The sequence below is a fragment of the Oryctolagus cuniculus genome, chromosome 4 (assembly GCF_964237555.1).
Source record: "Oryctolagus cuniculus chromosome 4, mOryCun1.1, whole genome shotgun sequence".
Taxonomy (NCBI): Eukaryota; Metazoa; Chordata; class Mammalia; order Lagomorpha; family Leporidae; genus Oryctolagus; species Oryctolagus cuniculus.
In genome coordinates, this window is record NC_091435.1 from 76,605,645 (window position 1) to 76,629,180 (window position 23,536).

Below are 23,536 nucleotides of genomic sequence, written 5' to 3' on the forward strand. Positions count from 1 at the left end.
ACAAAACCCATCATCAACTGAGTTTAAAATATACTCTAAAAATCATTATTCTAATACAGCTATTTGTTAATACGCAGTCAAAATCATCACAATCCTTAAAAGCAACAAGAGAAAAATTTTAAAAATTGGCCTGTAATTTCCCCAGATTGCTTCTGTCAATATAATCTCTAGACTTTGGATTTTTTAAAGATTCATTTATTTATTTGAGAGATAGAGTTGCAGACAGAGAGATGGAGACAGAGAGAGATCTTCCATCTGCTGGTTCACTCTCCTAATGGCCACAATGACCAGAGCTGGGAACTTCTTCCAGGTCTTCCACGGGGGTGCAGGGGCCCAAGAACCTGGGCCATCTTCCGCTGCTTTCCTAGCTCTTAAGCAGAGAGCTGGATAGGAAGGGGAGCAGCCGGGACTAGAACTGGCACCCACAGGGGATGCTGGTGGCGCTGGTGGAGGCTTAGCCTACTAAACCACAGCACCAGCCCCATTGAATATTTTTATGATGCTTTAATTTTCTGTGTTTGCCAGAACTATGGGAAACTCACTGGTAATAGCCGCGGCTCACTAGGCTAATCCTCCGCCTTGCGGTGCTGGCACACCGGGTTCTAGTCCCAGTCGGGGCACCGGATTCTGTCCCGGTTGCCTCTCTTCCAGGCCAGCTCTCTGCTGTGGCCAGGGAGTGCAGTGGAGGATGGCCCAAGTCCTTGGGCCCTGCACCCCATGGAGACCAGGATAAGTACCTGGCTCCTGCCATCGAATCAGCGCGGTGCGCCGGCCGCAGCGCGCTGGCCGCGGCGGCCATTGGAAGGTGAACCAACAGCAAAGGAAGACCTTTCTCTCTGTATCTCTCTCTCTCACTGTCCACTCTGCCTGTCAAAAAAAATTTAAAAAAAAAAAAAGAAAAAAGAAAAAAGGAAGAATGGTACCATTACCCGGTTCCTGGCACCAGCTTCAGGGATCAAGTTTCCAACCTGGGTGCAGTGGTGGGACCTGAAACCAATTACAAATCAGAAGCTGACTAAGGTAAGGCAATGGAACAACTAAAGGTGGAAAAGTCCACCAGCAATGGGTGGAATTAAAAGTGGCCCACGTCCGGATTTCACAACAACCACAGAAGATGTCAGTCTGAAGAAAGGACAAGTGTAAGAATCAAGGTCAGAGGGAAAATTTTGATCTAAACAGAAGGGGTTGCAGAGAGGCCAGGGAAAGAATCGGGAGTGGATGTGCCATAGATCCAGATGATGTCATCCCGGAAGTGTTTGCTACAGTGGAGCTCTTCTGGGCATCCTCAGGGCCCACCTGTTGTTGTGATCTCTGCTGACTCACGACACCTGGAGGTTTGCAGTTAGTTTCTGCTGCCACAGGCAGTCAGGAGGCGGGTGTAGTAGTTAGTGGAGTGCAGGATCCCATTGTAGACTCAAAATTGATAGACTCAAAGTAGGCTCAGGCAAGCCAGGATTATTAAAGGTAGCCAGGAAGTCAGTCTGTACTCTAAGGTCTACGAGCCCTGGTTAAGGTTAAAGGTGAGGATGCTGCTAACAGCACCTGCATTATAGGTTGAATCCTTTTTTTTTAACTTTTATTTAATGAATATAAATTTCCAAAGTACGGCTTATGGATTACAATGGCTTCCCCCCCATAACGTCCCTCTCACCCGCAACCCTCCCCTTTCCCACTCCCTCTCCCCTTCCATTCACATCAAGATTCATTTTCGATTCTCTTAATATACAGAAGATCAGTTTAGTATACATTAAGTAAAGATTTCAATAGGTTGAATCCTTGAAGCTGAAAGGATGCTAACTAATTGTTTGTGAACTTTAAGTGTTGAAAAAAATTCTGAAAGGCTACATAAACAAAATTATCAATATTATTATTTGGGTAAAGAGATTATGAATGATATTATTTTTTGCCTTGTCTATATTTTAAATTTTTAAAAAAGATTTTATTTGTTTGAAAGCAGAGTTACAGAGAGAGAGGGAGACACACACACACACACACACACACACACAGATGTTCCATCTCCTGGTTCATTCCCCAAATAGCTGCATGACCAGGGCTGTGCCAGACCAAATTAACTACTACTATTTTTTTTTTACAATGAACTTGTACTAGTTAAGGTTCTTACAAGCAATAGAAGATGAGCAAGCTTATTAAATGGAAGAGGAATTTATGGAAAAGACAGTGGGAACTCACAAAACCACGTGGCAGTCTGCAAAACCAGGTCTGGAAGGAAGGCAGTAAAAAGGGACCCCTCAAACCACACCCAGAAGTGTGCTAACTGACAATACTTCTGCTGTCACTCACCCTTAGCCATCTTCCCTTCTCCCTGCCACCACTGCTCACGTGACTCCCTGCACTTATTCTGGATACCACTGCTGCTGACTGGAAAACTCAGTGTTGCTGCCTGTCTTGCGTTCACCTGTCATGAAAAATGGAAGCTTGCCTTTCAGTGACAATAGTCCAGGAAGTGCACATTTGTTTGAGTTCAGGACATGGTCCCATACCCAAGGACTAAGGAGATAGGAAAGTGATCATTTGAACTGCAGTTTCTAGATTGCAAGGAAAGATCTGTTCCCACCAAGGCTCCCAAGGTAGGGAGCTCTCCAAATACAGAAATCAAAGCAAAAGTTAAAACTTGCCCTTACCCTTGTAATGTTTTTTTAAAAAATAATAGAGCAGAACAAAAGAAAAAAATCCAACCCACCCCAAACCAACACAAAAATCTAACATCAATGTAAACACTTTAAGAAAGATGAAATTTTTTAAAGATTTAATTAATTATTTGAGAGGCAGTTACAGAGAGAAACAAGGAGAGGTAGAGAGTCTTCCATCCCCTGGTTCACTCCCCAAATGGCTGCATTAGCTGGAGCTGGTCCGATTGGAAGCCAGGAGCTTCTTCCAGGTCTCTCACGTGAGTGCAGGAGCCCAAACACTTGGGACAGCTTCCGCTGCTTTTCCCAGGCCATTAGCAGTGAGCTGGATTGGAAGCGGAGCTGCCGGGACTCTAACTGGCATCCATATAGGATGCCAGCACCAAAGGAGGAAGCTCAACCTACTACACAGTGCCTACCTCAAAAATAGGAAAAATAGATGCACACATATTAGATACATCTGGGAAAAATTTTACTAAGTCATCTGAACTTACGTGCCTTTCATATTTGAAACTTACTCATCTCACATTTTCTAGTTTTCTAGCCAAAAATTTGATTCAGAATACCTGTCATCTGTTTATATCTTTGATGAAACTGTTTTCACTAGAAGCTATTTTTTTCTAATGTACTGACAGATATAAAATATTATAAATAAATCTGATACAATCTGATATTTAAAGCAGCCAAACTTCCTAAAAACTTGGTGAATTGAACAGTAAAATTGTTCTGCACTCAGTTATATAATTTTGCTATCAATAATATAATTTTAAAATGATTAATTTATTTGAAAGGCACAGCAATAAGGGGCCAGCCCTGTGGCATAGGAAGTAAAGCCGCTGCCTGCAGTGCCAGCATTCGTGGTTGCTGGTTTGGGTCCTGGCTGCTCCACTTCTGATCCAGCTCTCTGCTATGGCCTGGGAAAGCAGTGGAAGATGGCTCAAGTCTTTGGGCCCCTGCACCCACATGGGAGACCCAGAAGAAGCTCTTGGCTTTGAATCAGCACAGCTCTGGCCATTGCATTGCAGCCATTTGGGGAGCGAACCAGCGGATGGAAGAACTCTCTCTCTACTTCTGCCTCTGCCTCTCTGTAACTCTGCCTTTCAAATAAATAAATAAATCTTTAAAAAAAAAAACCCTATATTTAAATAAGCAATTTAGAACACAATTCAAAGAAATACAAAAGGAGCCTGAGTTTTAGCACAGTAAAACCACTGCCTGTGATCCAGGCATTCCATATGAGTGCTGATTCAAGTTCCGGCTGCTCCACTTCCAATCTAGCTCCCTGCTAATAGCCCGGGAAAAGCAGTGGAAGATGGCCTGAGTGCTTGGTCCCCTGTAGCCACATGGGAGATCCAAAAGAAGCTCCTGGCTCCTAGCTTTGGCCTGGCTCAGCCCCGGCTGTTGTAGCCACCTGGGGAGTAAACCAGCAAATCAAATACCTCTCTCTTTGTCTGTTCCTCCCTCTCCTTTTCTTCCTGTAACTCTGGCTTTCAAATAAAAAAAAAATCTTAAACAAAAGGCATAGGTACAATTCAGTATATTTACTTTTATCACCTGTGAATTTTCTTTCCTATGTTTTCTGAATATAAATACCAAAACGATTTTCTTTATAATGCCAGTTTTATCATGTCATTCATGTGCTCAAAGTGTTTCAGTTTCTTTCTGTGCCTCTAGGAAAAATTCAGACTCCTCTCTCTCTCTCTCTCTCAATTTTTTATTTCAAATAAGTAAAATAAATGTTTCAAGAAAAAGGTGTTGGGCAGCATTGTGGCAAAATGGGTTATGCCAATGCATATGATGGAGGCATCTCATGTGTGTACTGGTTCAAATCCAGGCTACCATACTTCAGATCCAGCTCCCTGCTATGGCCTGGGAAAGCAGTGGAAGATGGCCCAAGTGCTTGGGGCCTACACCCATGTGAGAGACTGGGAAGACCCTCCTGGCTTCTGGCTTTAGGAGCCTGGCCTGCTCCAGCCTAGGTGGCCATCTGCGGAGTGAACAGTATATGGAAGATCTCTCTTTGTCTCTCCCTTTTTCTTTCTGTCTCTGCAACTACCTTTCAAATAAATAAAATAAATCTTGAAAAAAAAATTTCAGACTCCTGAGCTGGCACTAAGATTCTCTTCGTGGCAGTAGCCTGCCCCTTCCAGCGTGAAGCTTCACTGGCTGAGTGGTGGATCCAGCCGGGCGGGTCACTGAGCAAGCCGTGTGCTTGCTTGGTGCTGTGCCCCGTTCTTAGCATCTTCTCCATCTGAAACACTTTCACCAGCTCTATCACACACACTTTACTAATGCATCCAAGCCAGGTTCAGATCCCTGTTCCATGAGAAGACATCTCAGCCCCTCAGCTGAGTCAATTCTGTGGGTAACAAAAGCAAAAACATCCAGCTTTCCAAGCCCCTGGCATTGTAGGTTGAGAAACGTGTCAGCAGTGGTGCCCCCTAACCATGAGAGGAAGAGAGTATGAATGTTAGCGTAATTAGTGAATTGAAGCATTTTTAAGATTCTCTGCCACAACCACCAGCAGCTGTTGGCTACACCCTGGCAAGGGCTCCTGACCTGGGGCCTGCCTGGGAATGCATCCCCTAGGACTACAAGCGTGGCGTGCCATTGCTCACTGGGCTCGGTCTGCAGTCCAGGCAGGGTGGTACACGCTGGGGCACTAGAGACTTCTCAGACACTGGGAGGCCCTGTGCAGGGACCTAGGAAAGGGGAGGACCCTGGAGCTGACGCTAAGTCTATAATGAGCCTAGTGGCTGCAGCAGTTACCAGTGGGGTAGGAACATTGGGGAAGGAATTAGAATTTGACTGTAGAGACATTCGGGAGGTGACAAAGCTGTAGTCACCATGTGGCTGGAAAAGCCTCATTTGGGAAAGCACAGGGAACTACCCCCTCCCCTACCCCGGCTTAGGGACTGCCAGAAATAGTTGGGTGGTGTTTGAGCGTGGTTAGATGTCCCACACTTGAAGGTGACAGCAGAGAGACATGCCATTTTTACCATTACTGTGACTTTATTTTATTTCAGACAGGTGTGGCCTGGAACAACATGAGTTATATTCAGATATGTTTATTTGTCATTTTGAGGCACATAGGAATGACATAGAGATAAAAATAGTCACACTTAGATGCATGGGTTATAAGTTTAACAGCAAATATATATGGTTATTATCAGACTGTTACCATAAAATTAACAAATATTATAAATACTAAAATGTCAAATTATCACCACAAAATTTTATATATTGTGTATCTATGTATATATACATGTGTATATATATATGTATGCTATGTTTATACCTGTGTGTGTGTGTGTATATATATATATATAGAGAGAGAGAGAGAGAGGGAGAGAGAGTGAGAGAGAGAAAGAGCTAAAGGCACCAATTGTTCCCTTTGGTCTGGGAACCAGTTCTGACTGGACACTGGGTCAGTGATGGTTTCTTTTTTTTTTTTTTTTTTTTTAGGATTTATGTATTTATTTATTTGAAAGGTGGGATTACAGAGCAGATAGAGAGAGAGAGAGAGAGAGAGAGAGAGGTCTTTCATCCCCTGGTTCATTCCCCAGATGACCCTAATGGCTGGGTCTGGGTTGATCCGAAACCAGGAGCCCGCAGCTTCTGGGTCTCCCACGTGGGCACAGGGGCCCAAAGATTTGGGTCATCTTCTACTACTTTCCCAGGCACATTAGCAAGGAGCTGCAAGTGGAGCAGCCAGGACTTGAACTGGTGCTCATGGAATACCAGCATTGCAGGTGGCAGCTTTACCCACTATGCCACAGCGCCGGCCCCAGTGAAGGTTTCTACATAGGAGATCCCTGGCCCCCTTCAGATTCTGGCAGGAAAAGCCCACGCATCTGGAGACAGAGGAGTTAAGGGTTCTACTAGGGCTTGAATGAGAAGGCAGACAAGGGGTCACTTTGTGCACAACAAGGAAAAGATGAAAGAAGAAAGTGAACAATTTGTACTCTCCAGACATCAGAGTCGGCTCAGGAGAAGCTTGGGTTGTGCACAGAATGCGTCTCCAGTGCCAAACCCACCTCCTTTTTGTCTCCTTGGACCTCATTTTCACTCATTTCTTCTTCATATCTTGATTAAAGCTTCATTTCTTTGCCTTGCCTAGTTCTGTTTCTTGGAACTTTCTTGGCCTAAGAGCACATTTTCTGCTTCTGTGTTCCTGAGCACGGGTTCCTGCTGTATTTTCACATGCTAACTGGGGGTTGTGGAACCACACACATACTGCTGGCCATGAACACACAGGCTGCCAGCTGCTGTCTTACCCTGTATACACACACCTACCAGGAATAAGCTTTGGAATAGACCCCAGTAACCTGTGCAGTTTCATAGCATGAGCTGCTTTCCCAGGGTTCACTGGGAACATGCTCTGCTCTTACCCATATGCATCTGACCTTAGGAAGGCTGGGGAACAGTGCCCTGCCTCATTTAAAGAAAGCATTGTGTAACTAAGGTCAGCCCCAGGTTAACCTTGCTGGGCCTATTCACCTGTGGAAGATTTCTGGGGCTTGCTGTGGTTTAACCTTGTGGCCTCTTCAGACTTTGGGAAAATCTTTCAAATAATCCCAGGCTATGGCTGCCCACCATGGGTTATACAACCTCTGCACCGCACTCTGAACGTCTTGATTATTCACAGACTTGTCCCATACCTGTACCAAGAAAACACCACCGAGAATACCATAGTTCTGCAGAGTCTGTGGGAAATTCTTCATTTTGTCTTTGGCTTATATCTTACCCCAGGTGACTTCGGGTATTCATAGCTTGGCGAAAATGGAGAAAATTTCCAATAGCCTGACAACACCCCAGTCTGGGGTCCATCTTTACATCAATTGAGGTCTTAATGGTTAAATCCTAATATCTTGAAAAAGATTTAGGGCTGTTTAATGCCCCAACATTACCAAATAACGGGCTTTCTGCTGAACACCTAAAGCCTGCCAGAATGTGGCCAATTTCACTGGGGCCAGACAGAACACCCCAGTGGTTACAGAGACGCCACACCCACCTGTGTCCTCAAGGTGTGCTCTGGATCAGTTTTCTTGTACTTCCATGTGCATGTGAGTCATCTGGGGATTTCATAAAAATGTGGACCCTAATTCAGCAGATCTGGATAGAACCTGAGAGTCCACATCTCCAATAAGTTCCTGAGAAATATTAACACTGTTGGCCCGAGGACCACACTCTGAGTAGCAAGACTCTGCAGGAAACAGATGAAAAACATCTCAGAGTTCAGATTCCCTTCTATGGATATGATTTTCTTGCAAAGGAAGGCACTTCTAGGACAATGGCAGTGACCTTCATCCAAGCACCTTTGAGACAAACAGAAATGCCTTTGTCCTTTTGGTTTCGTCATCTCCACTAGGAAAATGACATTTCTTTGTGAGCTAGCTGAAATAAGGGAACCAATTAGTGCTCAAGAGAAACCTAGATATTTCTACCCCACTATGCATGTACAAAAGGGTTCATGGAAAATGCATCTTATTAAAAAAAAAAACAACTATGCGTGGGTTTCAAAATTTTTTGCACCAAATTAAACTCACCTTTTAATTTCATTTTCCACAAACTTGGAAATCCCTCCAACACTCAGTCCTTACTCATCCATGTGGCAATGCTGATTGTCCCAGGCCATAGGATAGGACAGAAGGGGGCATGTGAAATTTCTCAGTGCACAGCTGACAGTTCCAGAGATGGTAATAGGGTTCTCTTCTCTTCAGTTTCTACCTGCTATCCAAGTGGTAGTTGCCAACCATGAGGCTGGGCACGATGGACGTCAGAAATACATAAATCAGACCTTACCCCTGCTGTCTGGATACTTACCATCTAGTGAGGGAGACAGCTGTGGGAAAATAGTAATAGAACCATGTGTTAACTCTTCAATAGGCTCATGCCAAATACCTCTACTGAATGTACCTTGTGCGGGGGTAGAGGAGGAGACTTGAGAAAGGATTTAGAGAAGGCCTGGCACTTCTCCAGGTAGAGAAGGAGGCACAGAAGAGTGTTCTAAGCAGTGCTTCCTGGTAAACTTCCTTCAGGGAAGCGCTAGGAAGAGAGAGCAGCTCCACAGAGGAATCACCACGGTGGAGGTGTTCCAAGCCAAGCACGTGACATAAGGAAGATGATTGCAAGTAGACCAAAGGCTCTTGCTGAGTTTTAGATAAATGTTTGGTCAGAGGAACTCTTACTGAGGTATGGAAGTTTTCTCTGTTCACTTCTTGTCTCCTATAGTGATTTTATAATATTTCTAGTCAGGTGAAAGGTAGACCATAAAGTGTAGATTGCTGTAATGAAAGGGGTGTTTGTGAGCTTCTCAAAGATCTCTGTACCAGAGAGAGACCCAGTCAGATCCTGTTGCTGAAAGCCAGGTGCAACTGTACCCAGGGGCATAATTGCCAGCCAGTGGCCCAAACCCACAGTGTGAGCTCATTCTTGGCATCTGTTATCTCTTCAGGTATGGAAATATCATGGCCTAGACAAGTTTATTCTTTTCCAGTAGTGGCCCCTTACTGTGATCACTGGACATACTGAGCCACTTTGAAATTATCAGATGGGGTCAGTGCTATGGCATAGTGGGTAAAGCAGCTGCCTGTGACACCGGCATCCCATATGGGCACTGATTTGAGTCCTGGCTGTTCCACTTCTGATCCAGCTCCCTGCTAATGTGACTGGGAAAGCAGAGGAAGATGGCCCAAGTGCTTGGGCCCCTGCACCCATGTGGGAGACCAAGAGGAAGTGTGCTCTCTCTCTCTCTCTCTCTCTCTCCTTCTTTGTAACTCTAACCTTCAAATCAATCAATCTTTTTTTTTTTTAAAAGAAAATATCAAATGGGCAGTATTGAATTATTTCACACTATTGTAAAAATCATAAAGAATTACTAAAAAAAATGAGCAGGCATTTGGCACAGCAGTTAAACCACTGCTTGGGCATTATCTTTTTCTTGTTGGTCAATATTTTTGTTTTATTCATTTGAAAAGCAGAGTTATGATATGGGGGGCAGGGTGAGAGACAGAGAGAGATCTTTTATTCTCTGGTTCACTTCTCAAATGGCCACAATGGCCAGGGCTGGGTCAGATGAAAGCCAGGGGCCAGGAGCTTCACCTGGGTCTCCTACATGGATGCAGGGGCCCAAGCACTTGGGCCATCTTCCACTGCTTTCCCAGGCCACTAGCAGGGAACTGGATTGGAATGGAGCAGTTGGGACTTGAACCAGTGAAACTTGAACCATATGGGATGCCTGCATTACAGGCTATAGCTCAACCCATTACACCACAATGCCGCCCCCCTTCTCTGTATCTCTGTTTCTAATTCCAGCCTCCTGCTAATGCATACCCTGGGAAGCAGCAGTGATGGCTGAAGTACTCGGGTCCATGCCCCCCCATGTGGGAGAGACCTCAGTTGAGTTTCAGATGCCTGGCTTTGGCTTGGTCCAGCACCAACTGTTGCAGGCATTTGGGGAATGAACCAGTGGATAGAAGGTCTCTGGCTCTCTCTCTCTCTCTCTCTCTGCCCTTCAAATAAATTTTTCAAAAATAGACAAAATGTATAGGAAACAATACCTATTTCTAAAGAACTGTCTGGACTGATGTTGCCTCGGCGTGTAACTTGGTGGAGGAGAGACACTCGTGGGCAAAAGGGAGAGCAGGAGGAACGGGGTGGGGTGGAGACTGGGCTGTCCCTGAGAGAAGGAACAAACACAGGAGGAGGCGGCTGGCTGGCGGCTGCCTTTCAGCTGCGTTGTTTATCTTCTGCTAGCAAAGGGCAAATAGAAGTTGCTGGCGACATTATTTTTGGAGCTATTTTCAATGAGCGTGGCTGGGCAGGGCTGTGGCGCAGCTTTGCTGGGAAGACAGTTTCACATGGCTCACTTTGTTAGAGAACAGCTTTTTCCTATATGCAGCGCATGTTGAATTAAGCACTGAGGAGAAAGACATGCTTCGCCAGTGCCCACTGGGTGATGCTTAGTGACGCCTTTGGCAGCGTGAGGGGCCCTGGCATGGCTGGTTCCTAGCTGGGGGGGCAGGGGTGGGTCTGAGACATTTCACTGTTTTCCCACTGGACTCCAATCCTCCTACCCATTTTTTTTAATTGCTTATTTATTTATTTGAAAGTCAGAGAAACAGAGATGCAGGAATTAGAGAGAGAGAGAGAGAGAGATTGAGATTCCACCCAATAGTTCACTCCCCAAATGGCTGCAATGATCAGGTCTGGGCTAGACCGAAACCAGGGGTCAGGAATGTCATCCAGGTCTCCCATGTGGTTGGGAGGGGCCCAAGGACTAGGGCCACCTTGTACTGCCCTTCCCCCGCCCCCCAGGCACATTAGCAGGAAGCCAAGCAGCTGGGATAGGAACCGGTGCACTGAGAAGGGATGCCAGCTTCACATGCTGTGGCTTAACCAGCTGCACCCCACCGCTGGTCCCTCCAGGGTCCCTTATTATCTACCAAGCTCATGTGTTCCTCAAAAGGAGCTCCAGTGCCCCTTGTGGGCTGTGAAAAAGGTGTTTTCTGAGAAGGAGGCTGAGGTGTGGCCAGGCAGAGTCACTACAGAGCAGGCCAGAGTAAGCAAGGGGCCAGGCTTGGTCCAGCAGGGAGGCAAACAGGCAGGGGCCAGGACCCGCACAGCCACACAGACCCAGACGGGATGACAAATCAGGCAAGGTGGCTAATCTCTCCTGGCTCAGTTTCTTCTCCATTCACCTGGGAAGACTGAGAGGCGATAAAGAATATGAAGAATTTAGAGGATAAAGTGTGGAAAGCCCAGGCTTCGGCCCCAGGTGGGTGCTGTCAGTCCTTTTGGGCACTGCATGCACATGTCCCTCCTCCACACCCCTCTTCCTTCCCTGAGCCTCCCTCCTGCCCATCGGAAGTGCACCCCAATCTCCAGCATGGCTGACGCGGAGTTTTCGTTTGGGGTGAAACAAAACCACAAGGAAGAGCTATATTCATGATGCAGTTTCTGAGTTGCCAAAAGGCACTGAGCGTTTGTGCTTGCAGGTAGAGAGCCGTGTCTGTTCAGAATCACATCCTCCTTCCCACACGCAGGGGCTACCAAGGGACCACTTACCCAAGCCGGAGAGGGGAGGCTGGGGCTGGCTCTGAGCTGGGTCTGAGTGAGAGAGAGAGAGAGAGAGCGAGCTGCTCTTCCCCTGAGGATCAATTCTCTGGTTCCCTTTTCCCAAGGGGTTCTTTTCAGCATCTGAGTGTTGACATCTCGAAGGTGTAGGTTAGGTAGGCAGCTAGGCCTGCTGTTAGCCTGGGCTGGGATTCCTCGTATCTGGGGAACAACAATCCTCTTTTTTGTGTTGTGGAGAAACAGTCATATTGTAAAATGTAGCATTCTAACCATTTTTAAGTGTAAAGTTCCAGAGCAATAAGTGCATTCGCGTTGTGCAACCATGGCTGCTGTCTCCAGAGCATTCTTCTCATTCCACGCCGACACTTCATGCCTATTAAACACGGACTCTCGTTCCCCCAGCGCTTCCTGACTGTTAGTCTTCTTTCTGTCTTAGAGAAGTCTAGGGACTCCTACAAGTGGAATCATAAAATATTTTGTGATCCTTTTGTCCTTTTGTATAGTATGCAGGCCTCTTTTTCAGGAAAAAATTGTGTATTACAGATTTGCTCTGCGATGTTGTGATGTTGCCTGCGCATGGGTATAGGAGGTGTAAAATCCCAAGCTTACAGCTGTACTTACACTTTATACAATTATAGAACCAATTTATCAAACTAAACTTAAAAATCTGCAAACTTTATATAATTAAGTATGACGTGAGACGTGATGTTTTGCTGAAACAAAATCCCAGAGTCGTTTAATAATATAAATAGTTTTGGTTCTGGTTCTATATTTAATTTGTGCTTAAATTTTGGCTGTAATTATTTTAATGCAAAGAACAACTGTATATGTATGTTATAGAAAACGTTACTAGGAACATCAAAGCATTGTTTGCCAGTGTAGAATCATCAGACCACACACTTAACCATAACACTGCCAGCAAGCGGTTCTTGGACACCTATTTTAATGAAGTGTTACTAGATAATAATGTAAAATTATTTTTCTTGGAGATAAGATTAGCACTGTGGTGTTATTGAAATCTGAATTAAACAGGCACCTAATCTAATTCTTGTTAGAACTGGGAACAGAAACATATTTTAGTGATTACCTACTACAGTTGCTGCTAGTGAGCTGTTGCTAGTTGGCACATATAAAGATAAGCTCCAGGGGCTGTTGTTGTGGCATAGTAGGTTAGGCCACCACCTGTGGCACCAGCGTGCCATGTGGGTGCCAGTTTAAGTCCCAGCTGCTCCACTTTCTGTCCCACTCCCTGCTAATGTGCCTGGGAAAGAGCAGAAGATGGGCCAAGTCACTGGGCCTCTGTACCCATGAGGGAGACCTGGAGAAGCTCCTGGCTCCTGGCTTCAGCCTGGCCCAGCCCCAGCTGTTGCAACCGTTTGGGGAGCGAACCAGTGGATGGAAGACCTCTCTTTCTCTCTTTCTCTCTCTCTCTCTCTCTCTCTCTCTCTCTCTCTCTGTAACTCTACCTTTCAAATAAAGTAAATATTTTTTTAAGAAGAGATAAGTTCTAAGAAATAGAATCTGAATACAAAATTATCAGCTATGGCCGAGGTCACTTGACGTCAGCATCCTTACAAAGCTATTCAGATTGCTGTGAAAAAAAGCCATTCCAAAACTTAGTACAACAATGTTTGACTCACAAATCTATGATTTGAGCAGGAGCCTTGTGGAATCAGAAGTTTATCTCTGCTCCACCAGGCTCTACCTAGGCGACTCAGAGATTGGGGCTAAAGTCATTTAATGGAGAAATCAGCAAACTTCTGTAAAAGACCAAAAGGATATCCTATAAAGGATAATACATGACTTTTGTGTTGTGGACCATGCAGTTCCTATTGTTAGCAAATTCTGCTGTTGCAATGCAAAAGCAGGCAGAGATAAAGAAATGGGGATGGTTGTATTCCAATAAAGCTTTATATATTAAAAAGCAGCCATGGGCTGGATTTGGCCCACAGGCCAAAATCTGCCAACCTCTGATCTACAAGTTTGCTCACTCACAAGTCTGGCAGTTGATTATGGCTGTTGGCTGGGACCTTATCTGGGTCTTCTGGTCAGAACGCCTGACCACATGGCCTCTCCGCGGGCCTGAACTTCCTCGCAACAGAGACCTGTGTCTCAGAAACAGCCAGGCAGAAGCTGCTTCTTTATTAACAACCCGGCCCGAGAAGTCACGAGGCCTCGCTGGTACTGTGTTACTTGCTGAGGCCGTTGCAAATGCCCACCCAGGCAGAGGGGAGCCAGCGCAGGCTCCACCGCCTGATGAGGCGGTGACTGGGTTCTGAAGGAGCACAGAGGAGGAGGAATATAGTTGAGCTCATTTTTCGGAAAACAAAATCCGCCACATTTACCATCTGCCATGTGATGATTCAATTCTCCCACCACTTTTTTTTTTTTTTTTTTTGCATTTAAACCATTTCAAAATTCTCACTTATACAGTAGGCCTTGACGTCATTCGAGCTTCAATCACTGTGAAAACATCCACAGGCACAACCTTAAGCACTGACATTTCAGAAAGGGTTTTAGGGCAGTAATCCAGATACTTCCAAACAAGCTAAGAATTTTTATAGTGCCATCCAAGGAAAAAGCCAGATTTCCAAAACTTCTCAGAAAGATCTTTTACAGATTCCTGAAAATATCTCCCCATTGGACAAACACCCAGCTAAGTCTTAGAACACGGGGACAAGGCATACCCTCCCAGCCCTTCCATGGTCCAGCCCCGTTTCCTGGGGCAGAAGCCCCAAATGCCGTAGTCACCGGCAGTATGCATTTGCTGCGAGAGTCCTCTCCCCGGAGCTCCCCTGGGATGCGGTAGTTCAAGGATTTGGTCTTGGCCACCTCTGCATCTTTCCCCCAGAGACACTGCTAAAAGCTCCTAATTGTTTTTAACCATTTTCAACTGCCTTGTGGTTCTGCAGCAGCCTCTTTATGGCAGTACAAGGAGAAAGGTGATCTTTATTTTTGTCTGAAGCGGTGGCTGACACGCCTCGGGGTTGGGGATTATCTTCCCAGAGTCCTGAGCGTCTTGTTGGCTGTCTGATCTAGAGGACTGGGCACCTGCGGCAGGCTGCCAGTGGGGAAAAAGGGGAGCCTGGGACGCTTTTGCTGCGTAACCACGTGCTGTCTCGGTTTCGGTGATCTCGAAATGGCAGGGTGCAGGTGCACCATCCAGGGCTGGGCTTCTCACCGGGGAGGGGGGGATGCTGTGGGCAGGGGGCCTGGACGGTGTGGGGCTTTGGGAACCTGTACCAAGCAGCTGGAAGGGAAGTAGAGCAGCGTCTCCTGAGGGTAGGGAGACCCTTGGCTGAAGGCTCTGTTGCACCTGGTCATTGAGAAGCCAAGCCGCGGGCCCTCCTGTTCTCCGGTGCATCCTGGTAGAGTCCCTATCCGAACATGCTGTCGGCCCTTCCTGCTGTTCATTCCCAAGAGCCAAACCCTCTTTCAGTGAGTCACATAGTTGCCGTAGAGATAATTCCGGCAGCAGAGGCAGCAACCATTGATTTGAGAGGAGAGCCATGACTACTCAGAAACAAGTCTCCTCGCATCAAGCAAATACCCCTAATTAAGGAAGCCAGAGTCAGATTCTGTGTCATGGAGATATAATTTCCTTTGACTCAGAGAGTTCCAGGAATTGCTGCAGGCTATGAACCTTTCTTTGTTTCCTGGGTTAAACAGCTTCACCCTTTGCCCTGTGTTTTCTTGGACAAAAGTGAATTCAATCTATCATTTACAAAAGTGCCCTCCATGGACGAGGCGTGATTCGTCCGAGCGGCTCCAGAAATGGGAGTGAACGGTTACAGTTCTTGCCCTCATGGAGTTTGCAGTTGCATATAAGGGAAACCCTGAATGGTCCGTGGATCCTGATGGAAACCTGAAAACTTTGGACACTGGTTTGAGTTGTGTCTCTCCAAAATGCATTTGTTGAAGTCCCAACCCTTAGTGTCTCAGGATATGACTTGATTTGGAGACAGGGTCTTTACTGAGGTGGTCATGTTCAAGTGAGGTCATTCGGCTAAGGGGACATTTGCACAGAGAGCTAAGCATGGAGGGGAGACAACGGGAAAAGACATAGGAGAAAACCCGCCAGTGGCAAGCCATAGAGGCAGCCCTGGAGAAGATGGCTACAGCTCTCCGAAGGAATCAGTTCTGCTGACACCTTGAGCTTTCATTTCCAGCCTTCAGGACTGTGAGACCATTTATTTCTGTTCTTTAAGGCGCCCAGGCTGTAAGTGTTTTGTTCTGACAGTGCCTGCAAACTATTACAGATATTCAGCGGCTCCCTCTTGCTCTTGTATGACGTGATGGGAAAAACACTGGATGGGCATAACTTACATACTGTGTAGTTTGCATTTACTGCATATTTGATAAATTCATTTATTCATGTGTCAATTTCCTACATACTTTCCCTGGTTTATTATTATCATTTTAAATTGTACCCATAGCTCTCTGAGAACTCATTTTGTGTTTTGTTTACTGGTCTGTTGTTTCTCCACTACCTTCATCATCAATACTGCGAGGAATAGTTGTTGAATAAAAATTTATCCTTTCTTGTTTCCTGCCTTCGCTCCCTCTATTCAATACATAAGCACCTCTTATGTTTCCCGTGTGCACAGTATCCCATGACTGTTGCTGTCAGAGCATAAAGAGGTATAAGAACTGGATCTTGGGTACCACTTGGGCCGTCCTCCGCTGCTTTTCCTAGGCCACCAGCATGGAGCTGGACCAGAAGTGGAGCAGCCAGGACTTACAATGGCAGTCATATAGGATGCAGGCACCACAGGCAGTGGCTTTATCTGCTACCACAGTGCCGGCCCCAGGCATTGGGTCCTCTCTGCTCTGTCACTGCTGCCGAAGGGCACAGTGTGCTGAGGGAGGCTCGGCAGTGTAAGGAGAGGCTCACAGAGAAAGCGCCTGCACTTGAGCTGAAAAGAGAGAGCAGGAGAGTATACAGGAGTAACATACTCATGATCCGTTGCCTTCCCACCTAGGGTCTGCATTTAGGGAGGAGTGGGATTGCCCCAGGCCTATACACGAAGATGATGGTCAGAACCCAGAAGCTTCATTCTGGCATCTCAGGAGGTCAAAGTCAGAAGTTCTCAACTTTGACTGCTTGTTACAGTCGCCTTGGAAACTTCAGTAGTGCTAGGGTCGAGCCCCTGCTTTGACTGTGGATATCCCAAGAATGCTGGCAGGACTTCAGAGAGCAGCAGTCCCTTTAGGAGGCGGGCTGACAGCACTGCCTTCTGACTGCAAGGCCCAGGCCCCTCCAGCGGGCCCAGGCTCGGGGTGCCTGCAGCTCATGCAGTGAAGATGACTGCTGGAAACAAGACATCTGGCTGCATTCCACCAGCAGGGCCTCCTTTTCCTGAGGGTGAAAGTGCATGCTTGTGACACCAGAAGAATGTGTTGACAGATCTCATCTTGTTTCCAATTTTTCTGCATGTTACACCAGGAGCAGTAGCAACAGCAGCAAGATGAACCTGCTGTCCCACCTTCTGAGGCCCCTTCCTCTCCCTGGGGCTCTTCATGGGCAGAAACCAAACAGAGAGATGCTTGTGCTGTGCTTATTTTTTGTTTGCTGAAGATATTGGGGAAATTGGGTACATGTTTTAGGGACTGCTGTGGTTTGAATGTTGTACCAAGATTCAGGAGTTGCCAGTGTGCCAGCATTATGAGATGGGACCTTTAAGAGATAGTTAGGAGGCTGACGCTGTGGACCAGCAGGTAGAAGGCACGGTCTGCATCGCCAGCATCCCATATGGACACTGGTTTGAGTCCCAGCTGCTCCACTTCCAATCCAGCTCCCTGCTAATGCACCTTGGAAAGCAGCAGAGATGGCCCAAGTCCTTGGCCGCCTGTACTCACATGGGAGACTTGGAAGAAGCTCCTGGCTCCTGGCTTCTGCCTGGCCCAGTCCGGGCCATTGTTGCCATTTGGGGAGTGAACCAGGGGATGGAAGATTCCCTCTTTTTCTCTCTCGCTCTCGCTCTTGCTCTCTCTCTCCCCAGAAGAGAGAATCTTTAACTCTGCTTTTCAAATAAATAAATATTTTTTAAACAAAAAAGGTAGCAATTCCCTTGTGAAGGCGATTAAGGCCTTATACTAGAGGACTTTAAAATTGTTCATGGAAAAATAGAATTAAAAAAGGTTATTTTGGTGCAAAGAATTTTGAAATCTATGCATAGTATTTTCATAACCTAAGTTTCCACGAACTTTTGGAAAGCCCCTTGGGAGAGAGACTCCCTGACCCTTCTGCTCTCGGCCACGCCAGGACACTGCCTTCCTCCCCTCCAGAGGCTGCAGCCCGTGTCAGCAACTTGAATTTCAAACCTTCAGCCTCCTCAACCGTGAGAAGTGCCTGTCTGTGCTTTACTGACTTCCCACTCTGTGCTAGCCAATTACAGCAGCAATAGACAGAGCCAGGGGCCTTCCTCCCAGGGCGCCACCAGCTCCCTTTCTTCCAGCAAGTGTGCAAGCCCCTCTCCCAGTTCTCAGCACAGAGTGGGCCGCAGCACGTGTGTGCTCCCCTCCTTTCCAACAAGGTCGCAGAGTCTCAGAAATGCTAACCTTCAAGGACTGTCAGTGCGAAAAATACCACCCAACCCCTCTTTAGCTGCTCGGGATACATTAGGTACAAACGGAAATGTGGGGGCAAAGAGGGAGCTGGCCCATCTTCAAACTAAAACTAGATGTTTGTTAAGATCTACCCGGTATCAGGCATGTGGAAACACGAGGAGAAATTAAACACAGCTCTTGCCTTCCAGTCTCTGATGGTCTATTTGAGAGGCAAGATGAGAGCATGAGAAAAGTTAACAATAAAAGATTTATATAACAGCCTGAGACAACAGTAGGACTGTTGGGGGGGGAGGGGCATCAGGAGTACATTATTTAATAAACCTAATAAATCTGAGGAGAGTTGGAATTGGACAGAAGGGGAGGCTACTCCAGCCCAAGGGAGTTAGAAGGCAGGGGAGAGGGGCTGGTGTGAGCACACATGTGGATATGCTGGGGAGGCAGATGCGAACCCGCCCGGCAGGAGCAAAGCGCATTGTAGGTTAAGTTACTAATGGGAGAGGGTGGAGCTCCATCATGGAGGATCTCAAATCCTGAGCCGCGGGCAGGTTTCATCCGGCAGGACAGGGGAGCAATAAAGGTTTCCCAGCCATGCTGAGATGAACGGGGAGGAGGCAGGTTCCACGGTTCTTCCGTGGCCTCAGCAGGTCCAAGGTCTGCACATTGCCAGCTCTCAGGGGCTCTTCCGGTCTCTTGCCCAGCATTGCATTTTTTTTATTTGTTTATTTGAAAGGCAGAATTACAGAGAGGAAGAGGCAAAGAGAGGCCTTCCACCTACTGGTTCATTCCTCAAATGGCTGCAACGGCTGGAGCTGAGTGGATCCAAAGCCAGTAGCCTGGAGCTTGGAGCTTCTTCAGGGTCTCCCACATGGGTGCAGGGGCCCAAGCAGTTAGACCATCTTCCACTGCTTTCCCAGGGGCTGGATCAGAAGTGGAGCAGCCGAGACTTGAACCCGGAGTCCATAAGGGATGCCAGCACTGTGGGCTGCAGCTTTATCCACTGCTCTACAGCACCGGCCCCCCACTATCACCTCTTTGCGCCACTTGAAAAAGTTTTCAGGGGACGGACTGTAGTCATTTTAAACACAGACTACAGGTTGAGTAGCAGGTAGCTTTAGCAAGCTCCCTCCCAGCCTCCAGGAGGCTGATTCAATGACTCAGCAATGGGAGGTTTTGCAATCCACTTGCAGAACCAGACCAGCTTGCTTTTCCCAAGGAAACCTTGGTGTCCTAAGGAAACCTCAGCCTGGGTCCCTGCCCCCGCTGGCTTGAAATTCCTTCTCTGCTCTGGTTGCACGCCTGCAGCACGTGCTGCGTAACCTTGGTGTGCTGCGGAGGCCAAAGAGGGATTTGGAATCAAATCCCTTAAAACAGATAAGCTGCACCTGGATTAATGTTAAGATTGTAATTTGTCTATTGTCAAGATTGTGATTGATACTGATTTTGCATAGGCCTTAGGTCAGCTTGACCCTAGTAACCATGTGTTCTCCTCCCCTCCTTGTGGTTTTTGCTTTTATAGGCCCTGTTGCTTTGAGCTTCAAGGTCGAGAGTTCTTTAGGGCGTGAGCCCGCTCTGCACTCTGGCTCTGCTTCTAGCCAGCTTCGGGACCATCCACAAATTCCCTAACTTCCTCCACTTAAGGTTTCCTCATCTGTGAAGCGGGCAATAACCGCCTTTATGAGGTGGTTAGAAGTTCAAACGAGACAAGCATTAAGTGGCACATAGTAGGTATCTATTTTTCTCTACTCCAAAGTACATAACGTTTCTGCAAAGGAAATTGATTGTGACTTTTGGCGCCCCCTGAAAAAATAAAAATTCCATTGCCTGACTTTTCCAACTGCACCTTCCCCTCTGGCCCAACCCTGGGTTCTGAGTCCTACAAATGTGTGCACTCCCCACGCACTCTGTGCATGAGAGGAGCGGGGGGGAAGACTCTGTCGCCCCCAAAGTCAACGGACCCAAAGGCCCACCCTCACTTCAACAGATCTTTTCTCTCTGGAACAAAGTGAAGACAAAAATGGGAAATTTAGGTTTAAAGCAGAGAAGCATCAAGAGGATTTCTGATTATAAATCTGTGTTTTCCAGGTGCCTTTCTAAGGCGTGGAGTGTATTTAGTTAACAAGCACTTGCTGTGTGCCAGTCACGGTTCTAATTAGTTTAGAAACAGTCACTCAGCCCTCATGGCAACCTTAGGAGGCAGGTGTTCTCAGCCCAGTTTACAACTGGGGCAAGTGAGGCACAGGAAGATGACGCAACTTGCTGAAAGCCACACACGTGTGTGGGTGACTTTAGGTCTAGGCATTGCAGGGAGGGCAGAAGATTTTCGTACAGAAATGAGTGGAGGGGCAGATGTGTAGCCTAGTGGTTAAGAGGCCCCTGTCCCTTACTGGAGAGTCTGGTTTGACGCCCACCTCCAGCTCCTGACTCTGGCTTCCTTCTCATGTAGTCCCTGGGAGGCAATGGTGATGGCTCAAGCACTCGGATCCCCACCACACACGTGGGAGATCTGGACTGCATTCCCAGCTCCCAGCTTTGGCCTGGCCTAGTCCTGGCTGTTGTGGGTGTTTGGGGAGTGAACCAGTAGACGAGTGCTCTCTCTCTTTCTCTCTCTACCACTCAAAGAAACAACCAAAAAAAAATTTTAATGGAAAGGAAAGCCCATCCAAAATACCTTCTTTTGATGATGAGATCAGCTATTCTCACAGGGGGGTTAAACTTGGGTGAATCAGTAACGCCGTCACCCCTCACCCAAGGGCTGCTTCCCAGGTGAACACTGGCAAGCGGCCTTACCGGGGTGCCTCTGGAGACCGGCCTGGCCACTCTTCCTCCTTTGATTTGTTTCTTTCGACTGACATGTGCTGGCCATCATTCAGGGGCCAGGCTCTGTGCTAGGTGCAACAGAAACCAAGCCAATTGTAACAAATGCTTGGCTCATGGAGCTCACAGTCCAGCGGGGAAAGTGAGGAAATGGACCGGCGGCGACACACATGCTACAGAAAGGACGCTGCTGGGTCTCTCTGCCTTCCCTGAGGAAGTGAGCCTTGCTGTGTCTCAACTCAGAACCGGAGCCAGCGTGTTTCTTAGCGGCCGCTCCGTGTCCGCTGAGCAGGCCACGCAGAATGGTTGGTTGTTTGCCTGACTCCCTCCTCCACCGCCTCTCCGTCTCTCCTTGCTCTTTGGACTTCTCCTCTTTCCTCTTCTTTTGCCCTGTCCTCTGCTTTTCTCTTTGTCACCTGCAGGCCTCCCCAGGGCCTCTCCCCAGCTCTTACTCTCTGGGCCTGCGTGACTTGGGAAAGCCCGACCCAGGTCTTGCCACACTCACGACAGGTTACTTTGCCTCCCGACACTGGCCTTTCCTGTCTGCCTGGGACCTCAACAGTGAACTGAATATCTCAAGATGTTGCCTAATTCAAGCGCAGTTTGGTAGGGGATGCTGAAGTCAGACAGACTTCTGGATGAAAACACATCAGAGTGGGTAGCGGAGGTGAGGCTTAGCACAGTCTGAGGACAAAGGGGCGAGCTCTGTCCTGCGCTGGGCCTCCTGAGCACCATCGCTGCATTGGAACCTCCCCTACAGGGCCTGGAGAGTGTCACCAGGAACACGCAGCAGCCAGAGGCAACAGGGAGACTGCTTTATGTGGGGCTCTGGGAGAGGAGACTCAGGAAGCTGATGGTGATGAAGATGAACAGACTGTTCTGCTATTCCTGCTTCTTACCCACTAGCAGGCCTGTGAAGAACACATCTTGAGGGGAAGCCCTTTATTGAAAGAACTTACTTCTCCTCCATTAACTCCATCGCTGTTCCTAAGAGACCTAAAGCCCCGTCATTTTCAGAATTTGGTTACGTCCGGATCTGTTATTGATGCTGTTTCATGCTCTGAACTCATTGGAAAGAGTGCAGTCAGTCTGCCTTCTGTGCCCTCCTGCAGCCCGAGTGGGGTCTTTGCCTTCCTCTGCTGCACCCACTTATGCACCCAGTAAGCATTTGTTGGGCTTACAGCTTGGACAAATCTCTCTGATGGCTACTCCGAGGAACACAAAGATGAAGGAGGCAACTCGGTGCCTCCAGGAACTTTCAGTCTGTGCAGGAGACGCGTCTGGATGGAACATGATAAATGCAGACCCAGATGAGGTTCCGTGGAATGTGCACTGACCTTTCTCTTCACCACCCGCCAAGTGCCGGGCTTCTTGAAAAACAACACGCCTCCTACATCTGATGCTTTGTGTTCTCTTTAGGAACTCTGGGAAGGCCAAGATGATCCTTTCAGGAAAGTGGGTTTGGGACAGGCTGGGAGGCAAAGGGGCAGACTTTGGGGTTAGTGTGGACACCTTCCACCCTGAGATTTTCAATCAGCAGAGAACAAATGCTGGAGTCAGGAGCAGGCCTGGCTCCGTGCCATGCTCAGGACCAACAGAGACAGAAAGAGCCGGGATGACGGCAGCAGAGGCGATGTTTACTTCTGCAGGATTCCTCCGCACAATTTACTGCCCTTCCTTCAACAGCATAACAACCAAGACATGCCAGAAGTCAAGGCACACTCACCCCTCGAAGGATTTCATCACTGGATTCGCTGGTTTCGGGCAAACAATTTAGGAAAGGAGTTGGCACAGATCGGGGGTGTGGGGTGTGCACAGAACAAATAATAGATCTGGGGACATTTTCGGGCCGGCAGTTGTGGTATTTGGCACATGGGTTTTGAACCAAATGAACAACTTGGGGTGGATTCTCCATGTTTCAGCAAGGCCTGGCAAGGGTTATAAAGTTGTTCGAGGTAAGATGGGCAGCGGAAGCCTCAGGTTTACTTGGGTCTGTTTAGGAGAGGCTGAGAAGGGAGGGGCGCTCCAGCTGAACGTAGAAGCACAGCTACTTCACAAGACGCACACGGTGGGGAAAGAAACGCAGGGTAGAAGGATGGATGGGTCGGAGGGCGTGGAGGCTGGGACTGAGGGTCTAGCGGCAGAGTACGAACGCTTGAAGCGGGGCCAGGCCGAGAGCCTGTACGTTCCACATGGATGAACGGGGCTGCTGCTGGTGGCACTCAGGCAGCAAGGGAGTTCAAGGAGATGAAGCCCAGCCCCAGCCCCCGCCCCGGGAGGTAGGAGGAGCCCAGGCTCTGCAGTGTTTCCTCCTCCCACTGGGGGAGTGGTTCCAGGATGGAACAGAGACCACAGACAAATCTGCTCCCAGTGGATGTTTGGTAGAAGATCCTCTTGGAACCCAGAGCAGCAAGTCTGACAGCTTC

At 47.7% G+C, this 23,536-nt stretch overlaps 1 protein-coding gene across 2 annotated transcripts in view; it reads left to right on the forward strand.

The window, feature by feature from the left end:
• LOC103350545 (transcription factor SOX-4) overlaps positions 1–23,517 on the forward strand; it is a 77,980-nt gene extending 54,463 nt beyond the window's left edge. For both annotated transcript variants that reach the window (XM_070072189.1, XM_070072191.1), the window contains one exon: positions 19,813–23,517. The gene's annotated coding sequence lies outside the window, so the exon portion shown is untranslated. The remainder of the gene's footprint in view (positions 1–19,812) is intronic.
• The last annotated feature ends 19 nt before the right edge of the window (positions 23,518–23,536 follow it).